Source organism: Coenobita brevimanus, chromosome 27 (assembly GCF_032717465.1).
Source record: "Coenobita brevimanus isolate Jiangsu-jjx chromosome 27, ASM3271746v2, whole genome shotgun sequence".
Classification (NCBI taxonomy): Eukaryota; Metazoa; Arthropoda; class Malacostraca; order Decapoda; family Coenobitidae; genus Coenobita; species Coenobita brevimanus.
Genome location: NC_136980.1, coordinates 23824455 through 23847824, shown reverse-complemented (window position 1 = coordinate 23847824; position 23370 = coordinate 23824455). Strand labels below are relative to the sequence as shown.

The following is a 23370-nucleotide window of genomic DNA, read 5'->3' as shown; positions in this document are numbered from 1 at the left end:
TTGGAATTAATATCTCCTCTGTTAATACTTTTTTACCAAAGCTTCTGTTTGTTGCATTTATATATGCCTGTCTGTCTCTGTACTTTTTGCCTTCGTCTGTACAGTACTGTCTGCCTCACTTTATAATCCGATTTCCCTACTATCTACCTCTCCACTAGATTTTCTGCATTCTTGCACATGTTACTATTCGCGTACCACCCTTTTGCCGGCGTGTCTACACTACTGTCTACCGCTTTGTTTTATCGTCTGCCAAAATATTTACCTCTTGACTTACTGTTTGTCACCCAGCCTTGCTGTTTGTCTATCTTTTCTTCTCCATGCTTTTGCAACTACACTTCTTACTTTTCTTTTTTTCTTTTTTATCCTACGATCTGCCGGTCTGCTTTAACGTATGTCTTATTTAACTGCCTGCCTGACTTAGTGTGTGTGCCTTATTTATCTGCCTGTTTCCCTTACTGTCTGCCTTAGTGTCTATGCATCTATAGCATATAATGTGTAATTGTAATTTATTGACTACCTCTCATCCGTAATGTTAGTGTTTTCACGTATTTTCTACTTTAGTGTCTGTCTTTCTGTTTGTCTGTTTGTCTTGTTGTCTTCTTCGTTACCCTATTGTCTTAGTTTCATTCTTCCTGTCAGTCTCACTGTGACTTATTCTAACTGTCTGCCTTATTGTCTGCACCACTACTTTACTGTCCTCCCTTCTGCCTTGTCAGCCTACTTGCCTTTTCTGTGTTGTTTACTTAACTGATGTACTGTCTGTCAGTCTTGCGCTGACGAGGAGCCTACGCGTGGTGGTGCTGTGTACCCTGGGTGGAGCGAGGCGTCTGCTGCGTCCACTCAGGTGCCAAACCTCCTCATATGTTCCAGCATCTCGCCGTGGGGAAGGACGCTGGCCTGACTTTGACAAGGCACTATCTACCACAAGGGGCGCCGGTTCCCTACCGCTGGATGTATTGCACTGGACCTGTAGGAGGCCCCCCCACAGAAGCAGTTGCTTACATGCAGCCGACGAGTCTCCTTGGCCAGGCAGATCAGGGTTATCAATATCAACAATTCTCTGTCTGCTTTTATCTTTACTTTATATAATACCTCATAGTCTTAATTGTGTATGCATATATTACAATACTAGTTCCATTACTGTCTACTGGATTGCCTTCCTTTCTGCCTGTGTGTCTGTTTACCTTATTGAATTATTTGTCTGCCTGCCCACCTCACTGTCTTTTGTCTGTCTGCCTGTGTTTCTGGTTGACCGTCTATCAGCCTCCATGAATGTCTGTCAGTGTGCGTATCGTACTTCTACCTTACTGTCTGCCCCAATATCCCTCTGTCTGCTTTATTGCTTGTCTTATCTATCTATCTGCCTTTATGTCTGCTTATCTGCCTGTCTGCCTACTTTTTTATTACTTTATATCATACCGTCCATCTTGATTTCTATGTTACCCTTTGTCATACTCTCTCACTGTCTTACTCTCTCTCCCTTTATGTCCGCATGTCTCATTGCCTGTCTCTATTTACCGCACTGTCTGCTTGATTGTCAATTTACTAACATTTGGCCGACCTGGTAGTTTAGTTGTCCGTGTAAATGCTGCCCGATTCTCATTCTGTACTATTGAGAAAATCACTTCATATAAAACACCGAATCATTTTCTCTTTGCTTACGTTTTCAGTTAACTAATCAAATTCTTAACTAATTATCTCAAATGCCAGAAGATTTTGTTTAGTTTGGAACAGACGAAGCGAACATTGTAATTTAATATAAAGTATACTGACCCCTTCATTACAAATAATTCCTCCAGAATAAAAAAATAATAATGACCAAGATTAAGCTGGAATAAATCAGGTGACACTCTTTGATTCAAGGGACTGAAAAGGATAAATTACCTGGTTGGGTGATGTTTCTCCATAGGCTTCAGGGCAACTTGTAATTCTGTGTAACTGATCATATATAATGACATACTATTTTACTATGTTAGTGATATGATAACCAGTATAAGGTCGTTGCTGTTGTCTGTTTCACTGTATATGATTGACAACAGACAACCTCACCTTTTGTGGCCACTCCTTCCTGACACCTACAACCTTAACCCTGTTGCAAGCCACTAAAATAACTCAAAAGTGAGAGTACAGAGGAAATTTATGTTTGAAATAATAGTATCACTAGGGTGAATAATACAGAATACATTGTTTTAAGATCAGTGATGGCAGTGGCGATGATGGCCCATATAGGTCGTGTTATCGAGGATGGCAGAGTAGGGATAGTATGTAGTTACTGGCTGCCACAGGCGGTACACTGGAGATATGATGCTAAAACTTTACAAGGGACTTCTGTTTATATTTAACTGATGACAATAATGACAGTTTGCTGGATAATTAATTTTCATTTATTTTGTTTTTTCAGGTATATAGTTATAGTCTAATTATAATTGTTTAAGGGTTAACTGTTAATAGATTATGTTATTCATGGTTAGACACAGCTTTATAGTCTACCTGTTTTGAAAGTTGGTGGTTATGAAAGAGTTATAACCTCATAAGAAAACGATTTCAGTTCGTTTTTGAACAAAAATTCTGAACACCGTGAACGTTAAACAGTAGGTGGTTATTTAAGACCGAGTGAAGAGAATTTCACAACATACTCTTGTTACTGTTGGTAGACAGTGCAGTTCAGTCTGGCCACGGCTGGAAAGTGCATTGTGAATGTTCCACCACCCAGCATCAAACTGCATAGAAATCTCCCTCTCCCTTTCAAACACTCTTTCATTCCGCCCTTTCTCTCCCTCTTTGCGCCAACAGAGAATCTCGAATTACTCTTGTGCAACTTTCTACCATTTATTAATCTTTTCATTGTCGTCATGTCCTGCTTGTTTTAATTTACTAATGTTTACTGACAGTTCAGTAATTTTTCTATTTCTTTGTGTTCCTTCATTTACCATTGTGCTTTCATTTTCTCATGTTCTCATTTCATCTCTTCCATCTAGAAATACTTCCCGTTTCATGCTTTACATATACAGTATTTATTCTTCCTAATATATTATCGATTTCATTACTTTTATCTTTTTTTTTTTTTTTTCGTCGTCGTCGTAGTTATTGTTGTTGATATTCTTCTTTCTCCTCCTCCTCCTCCCCCTTCTCCTCCTCCTCCAGGGGAAACTTTAGAAACAAACCATCGTCACACCAAACTGGCCAACTTACAATGGCCATCTTCACAGCGCCATCATTCCTGTTCGTCTCGCCTACCCCGTTCCACATGTCTCTGTCTTTAGTACTCCCTGCCTTTACGCTCCCCTCCTTCCCCGACATCGAATTTTTTAGAGAAACCTGATCCCGCTGCCAATGTAACGCGCCAGATATTGCTAATTTTCACCGAGTATGTTCTCCACTCTTTGCTCTGCCACCATATTATTCTATCCAACCCACTTCTTTTTACCCACGCTCACCATTTTCTTCCTCATTCGTAACTAAAATGCAGTTTACCAGCCAATCTACAGCTGACATCTCAACACTGTAATACTTCCCATGAACTAGCCTACCTTCTGCCTCCATCACAGCACAACCTGTTTACATCTTTCCACCCTCGTCACATATTTTGCTCTGATCGGTTGATTATCAGAAAAATATTTTACCTCGGTTATCAGCCTAACTATATCGTCCATACTGGCAGTGTATTCTTCTGAGTCTTGATACGCTACCACCACATCCTCAACCCATTCTGTCTATTCATCTCATCCCCTATCCTCTCTTTGACTCAACCCCCACATCTCTTTCTTATATTTTTTTTCCGTCCCATCACAATCCTGCCTCCGATATTCTCTCTTCCTCTTTCCTCTGTTACATTTCAGATCATACTCATCCCCTTGGTATTCTTTTTAAACCTCTTTGCTCCTCCTTCCTTCCTCCCTCGACAACCCTCCCTGTTTTTCCCTCCAACCACTGCTCCAATATTCTTTCTTCATCTTTCTTCCCTCTGTCATCTATATTTATAAAAGACCCGAGTTGTTTGTTTATTTTTGTCCTTCAATCACGCACAAACCAAGGGCCAGGGATCCCAAGACCCATATATATTCTGAATCAGGGTGACTCAAAGATGGCTTTACAGGGGTCAAAATTCAGATCTGGGCCCTTTGAGGTCACCGGCAGAGTGTTCCCCATTTTGGCCCGGGCAACGTCGGGTATCCCTGCAGTCTAATTTTTTGTATGGAGACTTGCATGACTTCCAGTTCGGACATAGGCTATGTGAGGATGACCTGCGAGGTCATTTGAGGTCACCGGTAATAGTAAGCAAGTGCACACAAATATTGTGTGTTAGTCTGCGAAAGCTGAAATAGAAAGTTCCTGGACCTCTTATAACGCCTCTCCAAAAGCATCAGAGGTGCACTCGAGGGAAGTTCCGGCTCATAAACCTGCCTGCCAGTCCGGACTTTTATGAGTGAGACAACCGTTGGTGTAGCAGCAGCCAGGCACTCAAATGTCTGGTACCACTGTGTGGAAGGGGATGGTGGTCGGTTGGGCAAGGTCCTTCACTTTTTGTACATATTACGTAACTATATTATATCACTTTGTTTAAGTCATTCCAATTAGGGCTGACAGCTGACGTATATGGAAATGTTCCTGACACGTCTGGTTCCCTTTCATATATTGATGTCCCCTATATTAGGTTGTGCCTCGACTAACAGTCAACAGGTAATGAGTGCTGGTATGTCATGTAGAAAGGCATTACATATCTGCAGTCGATGGTGTTCTGTTAGTCGAGATATTTTTATTTTAATCATTACTGTAGGTTTAACTATTTGTCTTTCTAGGATTTAGTATAGGTTAGCGATTTCTCTGTTAGGTTATTAGTTTTAGGGTCTTTAGATTAGGTATTTTTGTTTATACGGTAAATAATGTAAGGTAAAAAAAAAAAAAATTGTATATATATATATATATATATATATATATATATATATATATATATATATATATATATATATATATACACGTGTGCATGAAAGTGTGTTTGTATATATGCATGGAAGTGTTTGTGTATATATATATATATATATATATATATATATATATATATATATATATATATATATGGCCGTGATGACCAGGGGCTTTTGCCGCAATGGTCGATAGGCCCCTCCAAAAAAAAAAAAAAAAATAACGTGGGAGGGGAGAGGTTGAGGAAGAGGAAGACTCGGGGAGTGATCGTTCCTGCCTCTCCCTTTTCCATCCCAATCTTTCTCACACAGTTACCAGATATATGAATGGTGGCTACTGCTTTGCTGCCACTTGTCTCACATTAACCACTTGGAAGTGGTGAACGAGTGTATAACGCCGAACGGTCTGTCTGGAGTAAAATATAGACTGAACTAGAATAAATAGGATTAGAGCGTTCGCCTTTTTGGCCCAGCAACGCCGGGTACCCCTACTAGTTCTTCATATATATATAGATAGATAGATAGATAGATAGATACAGGGTGTAATGACAAAAACTTACACCAATGATTTATCATGCAATTTTGAGTATATTTTGTTCTATAACATATACTCTGTGACCCCAGTTCAGTACCCAGCATTCGGCTTTTTAAGTGTAAAAGTTCAGTGGCTACAGAGGTGCCACTGGGTGAGAGCTTTGCAGGGCGACGGGAGACGAGTATTATTAGCTTATACTGTACTGTACATAAATATCCCATATCCTATCAGTACAAACGAGTTTTAAGAAGAAACTTTACGAAGTCTATTGATTCTTTAACATCGCCATGCATTCCTGCAATTCTTTTGCACAAATCGACTGTAAATCAAGGATTAAATTCAAATTTTATGGCTTGCAAGAGAGTAGGGAGGGAGGAGAAGGGCTGGTGTGTTGTGCCAGTTATGTAATGTTTAGTTTGTAGGATGTTGCTACGAGCATTATCGTAACACGCACAGCTCATTCGATGGAAGAATATTACTGTAATGAGTGACTAGCATTCCTTTAAGTCAGGAGTACTATTATAATTCATTAAAATTTTTCTGCTGCAAGTAGACGTGGCACCATTTCTTTCATATGACGACATGAGAACAGTGACACAGGATTGCTAGACCTATTTTTTGCTTCTGCCTAGCAGCACTACTTAACATCTGACAACATGATATCTAGCTACATTCTGGATATTTTTGCCATATTTTGGTGATATTCTAGAGATTTAATCGTAACTTCCAGCGATGTTTTGCAGTGTTTATTATCTAGCGACATTCTAGCAAGTTTTCAGGACTAAACAAGCGAGATCGATTATCAGAAGTTGACACCCTGCGTCCACTGTCATTTGAACGGGAAAATTTGCAGGCGAGACACACACTTCAGATACTGTTCTCCGCGTTCAGCTGTTCACTGGGTTCAGCTTCACTTGTTCATGAAACAGCATGCCACGTACGTACAGCAATGAAGAATATGCAGATATCGTCTGTTTTTAGGGATTCTGCGATGGTAATGCCGGTGCTGCAGAGAGGAATACAGGTGGAGATACCCATTCGCGCCACGCTTAGCTTGCAGGGGAAAAATTGTTATAAATAATATTCTTCCTGACTTAAAGTGAGGCTAATCTCTCTTTAAAATAACGATTTTCCATTGAATGAGCTGTGGGTGTTATGATAATGCTCGTAGCAATATCGTACAAACTAAACGTCACATAACTGGCACAACACACCAGCCCTTCTCCTCCCTCCCTACTCTCTTGCAAGCCATAAAATTTGAATTTAATCCTTAAGTTACAGTCGATTTGTGCAAAAGAATTGCAGGAATGCATGGCGATGTTAAAGAATCAATAGACTTCGTAAAGTTTCTTCTTAAAACTCGTTTGTACTGATAGGATATGGGATTTTTATATACAGTACAGTATAAGCTAATAATACTCGTCTCCCGTCGCCCTGCAAAGCTCTCATCCAATGGCACCTCTGTAGCCACTGAACTTTTACACTTAAAAAGCCGAATGCTGGGTACTGAACTGGGGTCACAGAGTATATGTTATAGAACAAAATATACTCAAAATTGCATGATAGATCATTGGTGTAAGTTTTTGTCATACGTCGCATTACACCCTGTATATATATATATATATATATATATATATATATATATATATATATATATAGATATAGATAGATAGATAGATAGATTCATTCAATCTACTCCTTCATTTCTTTACCTCTATGTGTGTCCCTCCCCTCCACCCCAATCCTTTCTCTAACAATCCTTCTCTTTCCTCTTTCTTTCATGAGACACATCTTCATTCGTCACTCCATCTTTTTTTTCTTCATATCTCTTCTCTTTGTCTGTCTGAACTTCTTCCCATTGTCACTCAATGAATGCCTTCCCCCCCCCCCCTGTCTACCAATCCTTCCTAATGTTCTCTCCTCCTCTTTCATTCCTTCGTTACCGCTCTACTTTTGTGTTTTTACTCCAGTCCTCCCTCCGAAGTTGCTCCTCTTTCCTGCACAGTCTTTTTTTCTAACCCTCATTCAGGCACACAACCAAGAGGTCACACCGTAATCGTTCAGTGGGAATACCTTTGTTTCAAGCTCACGAACACTTCATTATTCCTACCAGCTTCTTTCTTTCCCTCACTCCCTCGCGCCCTCCCAAATTTCCCCGTCACATTACCACTTCCCCCCCTCCCCTCCCTCCTTTCATACTTGCCTGCTCTTTATGCCCATCTTCATCCTCCCTCTCCTATTCGTCCTTCTCATCACCTTTTCTTAGCTGTTTTTTCAGCAATGTTCGATTTAGTTGACTCGAAACTTGGTTTACGGTTTCATACCATTTATGCAATTGGGAGGGATCTTTAAATAATGACTGATGGCAAAATTTCATCCGTCCCAATCAACCCTCTGACTCAAGGACATCTTTACTTAGCCGAATGAAATCGTTTGCGTTAGCCAGATTATAATGAAACTAGTGCAGGTGAACAAAACAGATGCCGACAGACATTACGTTTACTCTAGTACATTATAACACACAGGTCAAATATACATTTATCCATAGGTATTTGACCTTTGACTGGTTGTTCGTAATATCGAATCCTCTCTTGTCTTACCCTGAACACGTTCACCAAGGTTGTTCTAAATCGGATAAAGACAGTTTGAGTTGATCTTGCCGTGTGACCTTGACCTATGCCCTATTTTTCTAAAAAAAAAAACAAAAAATAGATCCATCACTTGGCCGACCCTCAACACTTCCACCAAAGTTTCGCCTAAAACAGATCAAAACTGATATAGTTATTATTATTCACTCACACACTTGGGTCTAACTTTGTCCTTGCCCTGTGACGTTGCTCCTTGACAGGTTTTATCAGTACTGACACCTTTGTTCTTGATTTATCCTCAAGTCCTCCCATAAGCTTGGGTCAAATCGGATGAAAACCTAATGCTAACCTTACCGTGGGTACTGGCTTTTCCCTTATTGTTCTGGAAACAGTTGAACCCCTTGGCAGACCAGCAACCCTTTTAACTAAGGTTGGCTGAAATTATATGGACAGTTGCGGTACATAGTCCTTCAGTAACACAGACAAAAACATGATAAAGGACACCTTTGATAGCCGCATCCACCTCAAATGTATCCACCACTCCAACATATCCAAAAGGTTTCATTATTTTTGGACACATCCCTCAGAGTAACCCCAGATAAACCCTAGATGCACACACCACGTGTACCTCGGATGCACAACATATCCGCCATCATCCCCAGACATCACCTTCTGTTCCCTAAACCTCGTCCCCACTACATCATGGAAAGTGATCAAAACCCTAGGTTCTGATCACCTCCCAATCATCATCACTACTAACCAGAATCACCCCAGCTGACCACAAACACACATACACTAATTATAAGACAGCCAACTAGGAGACCTTTGTAACTGAAACAGTACAACATTTCGAAACACTAAACGGTACACCCATCACACACATCAACACCGCTGTGCACACTTTCAATACAATTATACAAAACGCAGACAAAAGACACATTCCTAGAGGCAACAGAAAGAGACACAACCCCAACTTCACACCAATGCCTCATCAGACAACGGGACACACTGAGACACTCCCCAACACCCTATACACAAGACACCGTACAACAAATACAAGAACTCAATACTTAGATAAACAATAAAATATCAGAACAGCAAACACTAAACTGGAAAAATTATCTCCAAACACTTGACCACAAAACAAACATCAGCAAACTCTACAAAACACTAAACAGCATCACACTTTCCAACAGCAACACCAAACAATCACATGTTGCCATCACAACAACAGACACCATACCCTCAAACAAACAACAAGCAAACACTCTTATCAATCACTTTTCACAAGTCAGCCATCTAAACCGCCATCTCGAAGACCGACGTATCATCCGACGTAAGAGACAGTTCCCCTCAGACCTAGACTAAGCACCTTTCACTTACAACCAGACGAAGCACATCGTTAACAATCTCAAGCACTCATCTGCCTGTGTACCAGACAACATAAGCAACATTCACCTTAAACACCTTGGACCACAAGGCATACAAGCACTCACCAACATATCAAACTACAGCTACTCACACAACATAATACCCAGCATTTGGAACCATGGCATTATCATCACTGTCCCTAAACCCAACAAAGACTCCACGTTACCCTCCTCACACCGCCCCATCACACTCCTCTGCACCCCATCTAGTCACTGAACGACTGGTACTACAACTAGTCACACCTCACATTCCCCTAGCCCAGTCACAACATGGCTTTAGGCCAGTACACTCCACAAACACCCTTCTTACAGACCTTACACAGAGAGTTTTCGATGGCTTGAATTCAGCTAGGCCACCACACAGAACACTCCTAATCACACCAGACATCAGCAAAGCCTTTGATGCCATCCCCTGCCACAACCTCACAAACAAAATACTCAACACAAACATGCACAATAACACAAAAAGATGGCTGGCAAACTACCTAGCCGGCAGATGTGCACACGTAACATTTGCCGGTCAGTCTTCTAACATCAGAAACTTCACAAACGGCGTCCCCCAAGGATCTGTTTTGTTCCCTACATTCTTTAACTTATACATGCACGACATACCCGCACTCCACACACCACAGATACGCATAGCTTCCTATGCAGATGATATAACACATGTACGCACCAAAATGCAAACACAGCTCCACACATCATCCAACCTTATCTCAACACACTATACGAATGGTTCACCACAAACAGGCTAAAAATAGCCCCAGCCAAATCTACAGTGACCCTTCTCACAAACTGGACAGCAGAACATAGTCACATCCCACACCTCACCATGAACAACACTCCCCTACCACACACACACACACACACACACACACACACACGCACACACACACACACACACACACACACACACACACACACACACAATCCTTGGTGTAACATACATCAATGTCATTTAAACAACACATCACAAACATTAAAAATAAAATAACACCAAGATTCAATGCCTTGAGGTCACTTGCCCATACAACGGTCGGACACAACAAAGAAACCACCAACACAGTATACAAACAATACATTCGTTCAGTGATGAATTATGCAAGCCCTGCCTGGGTTCCTTACCCCACCAAAACACACTACAACACTCTACAGACCATACAGAACAAGGCCCTAAAAATAATTACAGGTTGCACAGCTACTACACCCACAAACCACCTACATCAAGAAACCAAAGTCCTCAAAGTCAAGGATCACCTGGACATGAGAGGCACCCAGTTTCTTGCAGCAGCCTCCACAAACCCACAACATCCTCTGTATTACATGGCAGCACATCCACCCCCACCAAGGAACATCAAAACAACACCAAGCACACGATACCATACACAAATACTGTCATCTCTCCCCCCTCGCCCACCTCAGACCAGCTTCCAGAAGCATATCCACACTCAGATTACTCACCGCTCCATTCAGTCACTTAAAGACAACACACAGCTGCATGCACGACCTCCTGACATCCACCCTTCTGAATCCTATCTCCCTTGTGAGGACAGGGTCCACCTGGCCAGGCTGAGATGTGGGCACCATCCAGCCCTCTCAAGCTACTAGAAGAGGCTGAATGACTCTGTTGCTGATGCCTGTCCAGGATGCAACACAGCACCCCATACTATTAAGCACATTATGGAAGACTGCATTGCACACAATCACCTACGCCAACAATACAACATACACTCATTGAGAGCTCTGTGGGAAAGCCCGGTCTCGGCCATGGCCTTCCTAAGGGACCCGGGGCTGTTCGGCCAGACTGCCTAGGGAACAACTACTACTGCAACTACATACCCACCACATGACACATCAAATACACCACCAATATCCCTCGCCCTCATCACTTCCTTCATAATGCTTGCACCCCTGAGCTTTTGGCAACAATCTGTGGTAGTGATAGAGTGACGCTTATAATACTCTTGCCAGATTTCCACCTTCACAAAGTTAGTGACTCATTGAGAGACACAGCGATACACAATGAATTTGACCGCCATTGTGAGTGCGATGAAAAGGAAATATCTCAGGCTGCAAAGGATAAGAAAAACATACTTTAATTCCTGGGAAATATTCCATAACGTAAATGAAATGGTCTTGCTTTCACCAAAATAAGACAGAATAATAAGGGAAGTCCTTCACATGAAGCTCATAAAATAACTGAAAATTACACAATCTTCCAGTTGTGTGTTATTGGTATTGTACAGCCATTTTCTGGCATTATTTTCTATTTAATTTTGTGACTGATGTCATTATGTGTACCCTTCTCCCTGAGCCACCAGGCACGTATACTAGGGTTATAACTTTTTTTTTTTTTTCTTTCAAATTAAAGATAGCCTGTATCATAAACTGACGAACTTTTGTTTAAAAACAAAGAGGAAACCCCATATTCCTCTCAGTTTTAAAGAAGGTCAGCCCCCCTCCCAAAAAAGAAAAATGGATTGCCATACATTTAACGTTACCACACACAAGTTTTATCACTTTCTTAATCTTTATATAGATATTTTATAACTTTATAGACTTGCACAGAAGATTTTAGAACTGTTTAGAACTTTCTAGAAGATTTTTTTTAACGTTCTAATGGTTTAACATTGTTTAGAACATTCTAGAATAATCTAAATATTATAAAATGAGTCGCAATTTTCAGCATCTAACAGTTTTCTTCCCAGTTCGCAGGTGACCAGTCAGCAAAATAATTGCTTAGTGTGTTACTGTTATATATTAAATATTTTTTGTTTTTTAGATAAGCATGATGTCGCACAAAATAAGTGATACTATCGTACAGAAGAACAAGGATGTCTGGACCAATAATTTGGTGCTGTTCCAGCAGTCACATAGAAGAAGAGGAACTGTGTCTTTAGAAGAATCTTCATTAGAAGAAAAATGCAGAATGCCAAACCAAATGCAAGTTGTTGGACGTTACCAGTTTCTTGGAGCAAAAATCAAATTAAGAAAAGAACGAATAGTCGAAATTTCCAAAGAAGTTACAAAATTATGGGAGAATAAATTGAACTTTCCACATGTGTCAGATCAAGCAATACAAGCAAAGCTTGACAAGGTGCTAATGTCTTACAATGAATGCGTCAAGGGGGGAGAATATGATGCCCTAAATAAACTTTTTGATATCACAAAAGTATATGGCCAATGATTATCCACTGAAGATAAACAACTCTACCACCTACAAGTGCAAATCAAAGGAGAAGTGGGGTACTCCACAGGTCAAGTTGCAAGTAAGGAAATCATTCACCCTCCAAAAAGACGAAAACTGCCTGATGAACCTATATTACCATCAACATCTTACGATCTTTCATCTAGTGGTAGTTGCACTGAATCTGGTGGCACCGAATATAAGGATGAAGATGAGACTAATCATCCACCAACCAGAAAAGACAACAGAAGTATAGTTGCAACTAATTAGAAGTTGCAAACAATTCTCCAAACATCGAATATCCATTTGTGTCTCAACTAATAAAGAATTATGAAAAACTAAAATCACTTTTTGTTAAGGGAACGGAAGAGATCCTCGATAAGTCAGGCTGGAGAGATGACATGATGTTTTTGTACAGTTTCCAGCAAAAATCAAGCGACCGGCTCGACGAGCAGGTTGGTATATGTGGCACCGCCGCACCCCCAGCTTCACCGCCTCCTCCCCGCCCCCTCGTTCCCATTCATTCATCTACTCTCAACCCTCCCCACATTCAAGGGCAAGAAAGTAAGGCCTACTCACATTGTCTCAACCACTCTTCTGTCATCCTGTTGTCTTCGGAAATAATGGTTTTATGACAATGAAAAAAAAAAAAAAACATTACACAATGTTTCACTTCATAGCATAATTATTTATACACCACTATCTGAATGCAGGGTGATATTAAATAGCTATATATTCGTATGATAGCGAGGTCTGTAATCATACAATTTATCATTTTGACGGTTGTATCCAGTCAGTGTGTAACATTAAACAGTCGAATGCTATAAGCAGATGTTTGTAGTGGTCAGTGGTGTGCTCTTTTCCTTACTCGACGTAATCACTGTTACTTTACAAACTCTGTTACAGGTCATTACTACTAGTTACTGCTAATACCCAATGTGTGATAATAGCAAAGTGTTGCTGATTAGTAAAACACATTATCAGTATTATCTTGCAGGTTATTGATGTCTTACTACGTGATATCGGATAATGTTGGGCAACAGGGACTGGATGACAGCTTGTCTGGTGGTTAAACCGCCTAAGCTGGTCAAGTCGAGGCAATGACGTGGTTGCTGGCATTACCAAAGGTCAGGCAATATTTAGACGCCATTCACTGCTGCTGACAGTATTATAAGTATCAAGGTCAATTTCACACACAGGACAGCCAACAGTAGAGTGAGCCGCGTGGTGTGGTGACCCCACGCAAGTCATACAACCAGGGCCAGATTACCAGGTATAGGCAAAATGGGCAACTGCCTACCAGGCCATGGCCTGTCACAGGCCATCCAAACTTCCAGGGCGGAACAAATATATGCTTTGGGCGTCCAAATAAGTGTTATCACCCACCAGGCCATCAAAAAAGGCCATTATAGGTCATGCCAAACTTTCACTGGAAATAACGGAAAAAAGAGATCTACTGTATAAGTTGCAGGCCAACAGTCTGCATTGCCAACCAGGCCATAGCATGGTTAATCCGGTGCTGCATACAACCAACCCCCTCCACCGCTTGCCTCAGCCACTTATCGCCACTCTCTCCAGCAATAGACCCGCTACCACCTGATAACAATATCAGGAATATAACCTTGCCTTATATAGTTATAGCTGTAATAGGGTGTAATTTGGTATTCACACGTTTATAACACGACATATTTCGATAAAGTAACCAGTAACTAAATTGACCGAATGGAAGATCTGCATAGTAACTAAATAAACCTGTCTCGAATGCAGCTTACGCTAATCAACATTATCGTGCCATACAGCAGATAATTCAGTTTATTCGTTTCAGCAAGAACGTTTTCAACAAAGGTTGGGTGAGTTACAATTCACACTGGCCAGTGTTACTTATATCAACATAATAGACGTAGAGCCCAGGTTAACCTTGTGATTATTTGCTCTTCAACTTGTGTTCCACGTCTGTTACTACTTTCCTCTATCTCTGTGTGGCCATAGTATTCCCATTAACTACCGTCAGCCGAAACGTCAACTGCCTCAGAGAGGGAAGGATGTTAAAATGGACAAATTGTTTTGGTTACGCAATTTTTTAAAATGGAAGACTAACTGACTACCGGTATATTTAAGAACACATTTTAAAACAATATGAAACAATGGGGTCAGACATTGAATATATATGATAATGGAATGTCGTGGGTAACTGGGGGAGTGATAAGGTAATCTTGTCAACATCGAGTAGGACCACCCACCACATTTGCTATCCATCTGTCCCAGTTGTCCTACAATAACATGTGGTATAGTGAGAATAGTGAATGTTTTACTAGAGATCTGGTGTTTTAGCCTGACTTACCCTGCAGTTAAAGGCTTCGTTCAAACTAATGTATTATAACCCACTATTGCACTGCATATCTGACTGAATAACATTCAGAAAATAAGGTCTTACTGTGTACTGATCATTAAATGCTTGTTTGCCATATCATTAAACTATAAATATCACTATTACATGGCACAGTGGAGAATATTGTAATGCACAGTTCATGGTGATAATAAAGCAATGTTTATGAGCATTTGTGGAAAACAAACCCATACTCATACACACACACTATCCACCTGGGCAGAACCGTCGACCCTGGGCCCATTTCCCTATCCCCATGCCCCCACCACGTGTGACGGCCAGCTACCCACCACACACCACCGACCATACAAACATCTGTTTGTAGCTTCCGACTGTTTAGCGTTACACACTGACTAGGTATAACCGTCAAAATGATATATTGTATGACTACAGACCTCACTATCATACAAATCTATTACTATTTTATATCACCCTGCATTCAGATCGTGGTTTTTAAATAACTATACTATGGAACACTGTGTAATATGTTTTTATTTATTATCATAACAAAATCATTATTACCCAAGACAGATGGATGATGGAAGAGTGGTTGAGACAATGCGAGTAGGCCTTCCTCTCTTCCCCTTGAATGTGGGGAGGGTGGAGGGTAGACGAATGAATGGGAACGAGGGAGGGGGGAAGGGGTTGAAACTGGGGGTGCGGCGGTGCCACATATACCAACCTGCTCGTCGAGCCGATCGCTCGATTTTTGCTGGAGACTGTGCCATTTAACACGTTTGTTTAGATTCCTTGAATAAAAAGGGCATTTTCCTTTGATTAACTTTCACAAAATTCGAAATATCAGTAATGCGAGGTGGAATTCAAGAGCAATTCTTGCTATCCTTGCATTCATTCTTATACCTACAGCAAGGAAGACTTTGGAGAAGATATGAAGATTCATTTCGTACGAATTGGCGGGGTACTGGCTTACTAATCAGATGTACAATGAAAATGACTTCAGGAACTTGTCAGATAAATTGATACCTAACAAAAAGCACTAAACTCATTTTAGAATCACTGGAAGCAGGAGCTACTTTTACTCAAGATACCAAGAAGTAATCAGTGTGCAGAATGTGCAATCAAAGTGATGCAGGAACTTTATGCTGCCTGCAGAAACAAAGTCAAACTGCAACTTAGATTTTTTCTAGGTAATAAATAGTGATTTTAAGTATTAATGCATTTGTATAAGCTTTTTTTTATTATTATTATTATACATGTAAATGTACACTTGCAAAAATCTAATTTTTTATTTCGGGGTGACCTTTTTTAAAAAATGAGAGGAATAAGGGCTTTTTTCTTTGTTTTCAAGCAAAAGTTCATCATCTTGAGGTACTGGAACATAAGGTTGTAACAAAGTTATAACCCTAACGTACACCTTTCTCACTCAGCAGTTGCACCCATTTTCCTCCCATTTTTTTTTTTTTTTTTTTTTTAACCTTCCTAAAACTATTAGTGTTTGCTTGACTTCAGACTCATTGGTACAATGAACGTCATTTCAATGTAGTGTTGATGATGTTGATCGTGGTATTTATGTCAACGATCTGCCTTTCTGGCACAGCCAAGGAACACTGAAGGTATGTTAACATTTGCCCTCTTTAATGATGAGATTTTCATCACCTAAGATAAGTCTTAAAGGAAAAGTTGTCATTCCAGGGTATTATAAAAAATCTGAAGATTATCTGACATTAATGTAACAATACCACTGGTAAAGGAAGTGGTCTTCTGTTCTTGAATGTGATTAAGAAGGTTGAGACCTGGAAATCGTCGTACTTGTGGAACTTGTGGTTCAGTTAAGGGTTCTAGCAGCTAATACTTTGAGGATCCACAGGTATCATTGTTGCAAAAGTCTTTGCTGCTCCTCCAAAAGGAACACTGTTACGCCAGAAAACTCCCTTGATAATTCCACCTACATATCACAACAAGCGCTGATGTGGAGCCTGCAGGCAGTGGCATTGTGCATGCTGGGTGAAGCAGGTACGGCGTCCACCCGGTAACCAAATCTCCTCATGTTTCCTTGCACCTCGCTGTCGGGAAGGTCCCTGGTCCAGTCCTGGCAAGATCATCTACCACAAAGAGATGCGGATCCCAGAACGGTGGATTAGCTGTAGTGTATCTGTAGGATGGCCCCCATAGAAGTAGTTGCTTACCCGTGGTCGACAGGCCTGCTTGGTCAGGCAGACCGGGGCTAAGCAACTACAACATACTGGAGGCAGCTTGATAATAGCTTCTTTACTTTGGAAATTATTTTTTAAAATTTTATTCATGCAACTTTCGGATTATTTAACTTAAGCAAGACATCCTCGCAATGAATTCATGTGATACAGCCTCCACGAACTCCGTCAATAGCAGAGACCTTTTCAGAGTAGATGATAAATGTTTTGGAGGCAACAAGGAAAACTTATTGACTTCCTATGGTTGAAGGATTTATTGAGCCAGTGATGTGCGAGTCTGTGTGTCACCATCCTTTAGCTGGTTGGAAGAATACAGTCACATGAAACTGGCTGCCTAGCTTGTGTCTAGACTTTAGAGTTAGATGCATCTAAAAGAGCCAATGGAGGTATAAGTATAAATTTTGAATATGGCTTGCAGTTGAAACGTCTTGGTATTAACTCGAGGCAATTTGTTCTATTCTTGGAAGGCATTTCAACAGGAATGTTAGACTACTTCACTACTATAATTACAGTAGTGAATGAATGAAATTATAAATAATCTGATATGAACAAGATTAAAGCATAGATAGAGGTAAATATAAGTAGTTCCACATTTTTCCGTGTATGTCCCACCAGGTAGGCTAAATCGTTACCTACCACAGTCTAATGCACTGATTTGGACAAAACAAAAGGGTTCTCTGTGTTTTGAGGTTTCTCTCATGCGTAAAAAAAAAAAAATGTGGGTTGATGTCTGTTCATTACAAAAGGGGTGTTTATACAGACATTTAAGTTTTGTCTCACTGATCTTCCCCTGGAACATGACCCATAGAAATAATATAATATCCATATCTCCAGTTATACTGTTACATTAACAAGGAAAAGGGAGAAACCAACTTTGTTCACTAGTCTGACCATCCCATCAATCGAACACGGATTATTCCACTTGCAAGCTGAACGTCCTAACCCATGTACCACTGCCTCCCTTTCTTAATTACATTGTCTTTTTTTTTTTTTTTTGGTGGTGGTGGTGGTGGTGGTTGTTAACTAGTGATCCTCTGGAGGCTACTTTAGCCAACTGCCAAGTCCTCAATGTGAACAAACTCATAGTGAAAGAAGTCTCAATGAAATTTTTATCATTGATAATGACTTTGTCGTTAATACAAAAAAAATACAACGTTACTTTTTCTGCTTAATTCCTTATCGTAACAGATACGGTCAAGCGCAACTGTATATCCTGTTTTGTCTTCACAATTTTGGATCACAAAAAGATTTCTGCCATGTACTGCACAGTTGGCTTCTCTCAAGTGAGAACCACCAACCAACATTTATAGCACCCAATGGTGAACGGGGGCAAGGAGGAAAAGGTTGTGTTGGAAGTAGCTGTGCGTATCCTGTGTGCAGTAATTTAACTACCTTTTACCTAAGCAAGGGTTGGATAGTGGAGGCAGGGAGGGCAGGCAGGGTAGTCAAATGTTTCTCCCATTGCACATCACAGTCTTAAATGCAGCATGAGAACATTTAATTATATGAAAACAGCAGAACTTAAACTGGGTTGCTTTGCTTTAAGCACAGTTTTCTCATCCAGTTTAATGTGGTGTACAGTTTGTAATGGAATGCATTGTTACATAATCCCTCATGGATACGTTGTCCTCTTATCCAGTTAATGGTGATACTGACATGCAAAATAACCACTTGGGGAGTTACATCTTGAAGCCAGTGGCAGGAATAATACTTTACTGTTTGCCATATCCACAATCAACTTCTTCTCAAATGCCCTGTTTTGCCAAAGAACACAGCCTGAAGAACGTAATATCATTCGGCAAGGGACGGCGATGCAATTGTGGAACGTCCTACTCATAACTAGAAGAACTAGAGTTTGAATCATGGGTAAGATAGATTGTTAGACAAAGTTGTTTCCACAGTGTTCCTGTTCCCCTGTCACTCTGATGGCCAACCTGGATGTAAATTAGACTGTTATGGTTCGTATTCTAGGGAGGAGGGAGATAAGACTTAGCAGAGGTTACTGTATTGCTTAATGACCATCGGACAGCTGATAAACACTGTTAAGCGCTTTCATCTTCTTTCCCATATCACCTTATATAATACATGACAATATTTATTGTAAAGATTTACGCTCAAAGAAACATAGGAAGAAAACATCTGAGCGAATCTATGTGAATCTGCCAATAGTAGTGGTAACGGGGGGTTGTGGAGAAAAAGGGGGAAATATGCATTATTCATGTTTAAAATCGGATTCAGAGTCAAGCAGTAGTACCCATGTTGGTGATGACGTGTGTATACTGTACATAAATGTTTACTGAACATCATATAACTGAGATCATTTCAAAACTCCATCAGTCCTGTGATCTCCCATCTAAGGTTGATAATAGCAACTGGTGTTAGCTTGGAAATATATATATATATATATATATATATATATATATATATATATATATATATATATATATATATATATATATATATATATATATATATATATATATATGTATATATAAAATCTGTTGGGTCAAATAGCTTCCAACCTCTTCAACCCAGGAATGTCTGATGGAAGTTGAATGCTATAGAGCACTAAATAAAAAATATTTTCAAAATTAAGGTGTTAATATTAATGTATACTCACAAACACTTTAGTATTAACGTTTTTGCATTACATCTTAAATATCTAAAAAAAATTTGTCCCAGTTAATGATAATAAAAACAAGTATATGCAATTTAGTAGACAGATATTGTCAGATTCCTGTATTACCTTCAATGCTACTAATATTCCTTTCTAAAAGAGTACTGAAATTCTCGGTGTGTTACTTAACAATGCCCTCAGCTGGACCTCTCATGTCAGATCACTTGCTAAAACCACCTCAAAGAAACTTGGATTGTTGCTCAGAGTTCATAACTTCGTCACCGACGAGCAGTTAGCTGTCTCTCTCTCTCTCTCTCTCTCTCTCTCTCTCTAAGAGAACCACGATGTTTCTTTTTTCTTTGTTCGTTTGTTTCTCTTTCAATCACGCCCAAATCAAGGGCCAGAGACCCCCAGACCCATTTATTTTTCTGAAGCAGGGTGACCCAAGGATGGTTTTAGGGGGGTCAAAATTCAGATCTGGGTCATTTGAGGTCACTGGTAGTGTTTGCCTTCTTGACCCGGGCAATGTCGGGTATCCCTGCAGCCCAGTTTTTGGTATGAAGACTCACATGACATCCAGTTCGGACATAGGCTATGTGAGGTTGACCTTCGAGGTCATTTTGATATCACTGGTTGGTCATTTAAAATCACCGATAATACACACTCGAACGACTGGACCCAGCAGCCCAATTTTTGGCATGGAGACTCACATGACCTCCAGTTCCGACATAGGCTATATGAGGTTGACCTCCGAGGTAATTTGAGGTCACCAGTAAGAGTAAACAAGTGCACACAAATACTGTGTGTTTGTCTGCGAAAGCGGAAATGGAAAGTTCCTAGACCTCTTATAATCCCTCTTCCAAAGCATATGAGGTACATGGTCTTTCTGGAGTAGAAAGAAAGATTCAACTAGAATAAATACGATTAGAGTGTTCGCTTTCTTGGCCCGGCAACGCCAGGTACCACTGCTAGCAGTTTATATGACCCACGTGCACTCTCAGCTGAAATATTGCTCACCCTTGTAGAACGGATGTGGAGAGGTTGCATTAAAACAACCAGACAAAATTCAGAACAAAGCTGTTAGAATTATTAATAACCCTGTCATTACAAATAAACTACTTCTCCTACAAGCAAGAAGCATTATTCTGCAGATGCTTTAATGGCAAATGCTCAGACGAAGTTGCATCCATTGTGCCATCTCTCCATGACTTCCGTTATGCTACATGGGCATCTGGTAGCGTTCATTACAGAACTGTCACACTGTCATATTGCAGAACTTCTGCCTAGCAGAAATTTTTTGTTCCCCGAACTGCAACTCTTTGGAACTCGCTTCCCAGAGTCGTTTCCCCCCCAACTTCAACCCATAGCTGTTCAAGTCCAACTGTTACAGTTTATTAATGAATGGAGGACACCAGTAATCTGGTGCCTGGATTGTTTTTTTTTTTTAGTCATTTGTTTTTCCTCCCTCTGTTCTGTTCCTAAAAAGGAAAAAAAATCCACCTGTCCTACCCCAACAAACATCCCTACACCTTTGCCCCCTTCCCCACCCAAACACAGTTACCCGCACCATCATTCTTTCCTCCCTCCCTCCATTTACCAATGGGTGCTTCAAACCTTATCCGTGTCGTAGTGGTATAGAATTCACACCTCTGGTTAAGCCAGGACTGACAATGCTTGGTAGACTTCTTGGGAGTGTGCAGTGCACTGAAATGTTAAAGAATAGTACCTTAGCCATTATGAGTTCGTATTCAGAGTCTTTGTGCTACTTTTGTTGAACTTTTTTCATTTTCTGTTACTTGCAATTTATCAGTAAATTAATAAATGCCATCTGCGTCACGTATTTTCAGTTTACGAACAATGTTATTCATTCACCTAAACCCTGACACAAATTTCCGCCATTTTGGAAGAACTTTCCAAAGGCTCAGTGGAAAATGCCATTTCTTCACAACAACCGCCAACCATATTGTAATGTTAAAGTCTTGCCACAGCTCAGCAGTGAAGAAGCAAGATGGATGTTTCCACCAAAGTAAAGATGACAAAGTAGAGATGTGACTATCGTTTGATAAACTCCCGTATGATTACAGAGTGACTGTGATAAAGATAGTATAGTTCTATTGTGCAATGGGAGGCATCAGCAAGTATGTTATGCAGCACTGGCACTCTATACCCAGCTTTAGTAATCATTCTGGTGGTAAGTGGCAGTGAGCATCACCCACTCACGTGAAATAGTGCTGCTTACATCTTTCATAGGTGACTCTGCACCGAGTGACATGCTTACCGGTTTTTGGTAACCTAGAAAACCATTTCCAGTGCTAGGTTGTAACCATAAAACCAAACAACGGGGAGATGTGAAACCTATTATGGTGCCTAAGTTAACTGGGAGGAGATGCAAATGCGGCGTCCATCAAGTAACCAGACCACAAAATTCCCGAACCTCGCTGTGGCGAGATCCTATCCACGGCAAGGAAAAATCGGGTCACTGCACAGGCCAGTCCTGCAGGGGTAATTGCTTGACTGCGGGTGATGGGTCTGATCGAACAGGTAGACCAGGGTTGATCTGTTAATAACAATAATAATAATAATGATAATAATAATAATAATAATAATAATAATAATAAATGGTAGCTATATGTTAGATCCGCCAGAGGTATGTAACACGTGCAGCTCTCAGAGGAGGCCTATACCAGTGTGACTCTAAGACACTTGTGATTACCTCATGGCATCATATTAAAAGGCAACTAGATTCTCTGTCTAAGCTTGAACTAATAATTGCCATCTCTCCATATGTTACGAGATTAAACAGGAACAATGCTATTTACCAAGTTGTGAAGTTCAAAGGCACAATTGTCAAAGTTCCTTGCATTAAAAAGAAAAAAAAAGTTTTACCTTCTATTGCCATTGAACTACCAGAAAAAAACTGAACGCTTTGTATGATGGGTGTTATTCAATATGAGTGTCTGGTGAGGAAACAGGTGTTGAAGTGACCATAAAGTGAGAATGAAGCACAAGCCCAGTGCCGCATATCCGGAGTGGCCAGCCAAATGACTGGTCCATATGGCGACGAATGGGAAGAGTTCCTACTTGGATTTTTGGCTGATGCTGCTGATGTTTCTAATGCTGATAATGATAATGATCATACTGCTGCTGCTGCTGCTAATGATGAGGATGATGATGGATGGCAGGATTTATTTGAAACAAGAAAAGTGAAGGGATCCAGGAAAAGAGATGGAATGCAACAGGACAGTTTTTGGATTTGCATGTGCATTTACAATTACATTTTGTGTGTGTGTGTTTTGGAAGACTTTAACCCGCCGCGTTCCAATGCCATTTTAAAATGGTCTGACATAATTCTGCGGCCAGTGTCAGTGCCGTTTTAAAACAGTTTAAAATAAAAAACTTCACTGTGGCCGCATTTTTCAAGATTCGCGGGTAAAAATTGGCAGATATGTAAGGTAACTGTTCCTCTACCATCCCCCAAGCTGTCAAGGCCATACACTCACTCGCCCCCCCCCCCGTCACGCTCACTCTGCCTCA

At 40.5% G+C, this 23370-nt stretch overlaps 1 protein-coding gene across 1 annotated transcript in view; it reads left to right on the top strand.

The window, feature by feature from the left end:
- LOC145394507 (uncharacterized) overlaps positions 1-23370 on the top strand; it is a 106163-nt gene that overhangs the window by 48732 nt on the left and 34061 nt on the right. The window lies entirely within an intron of this gene.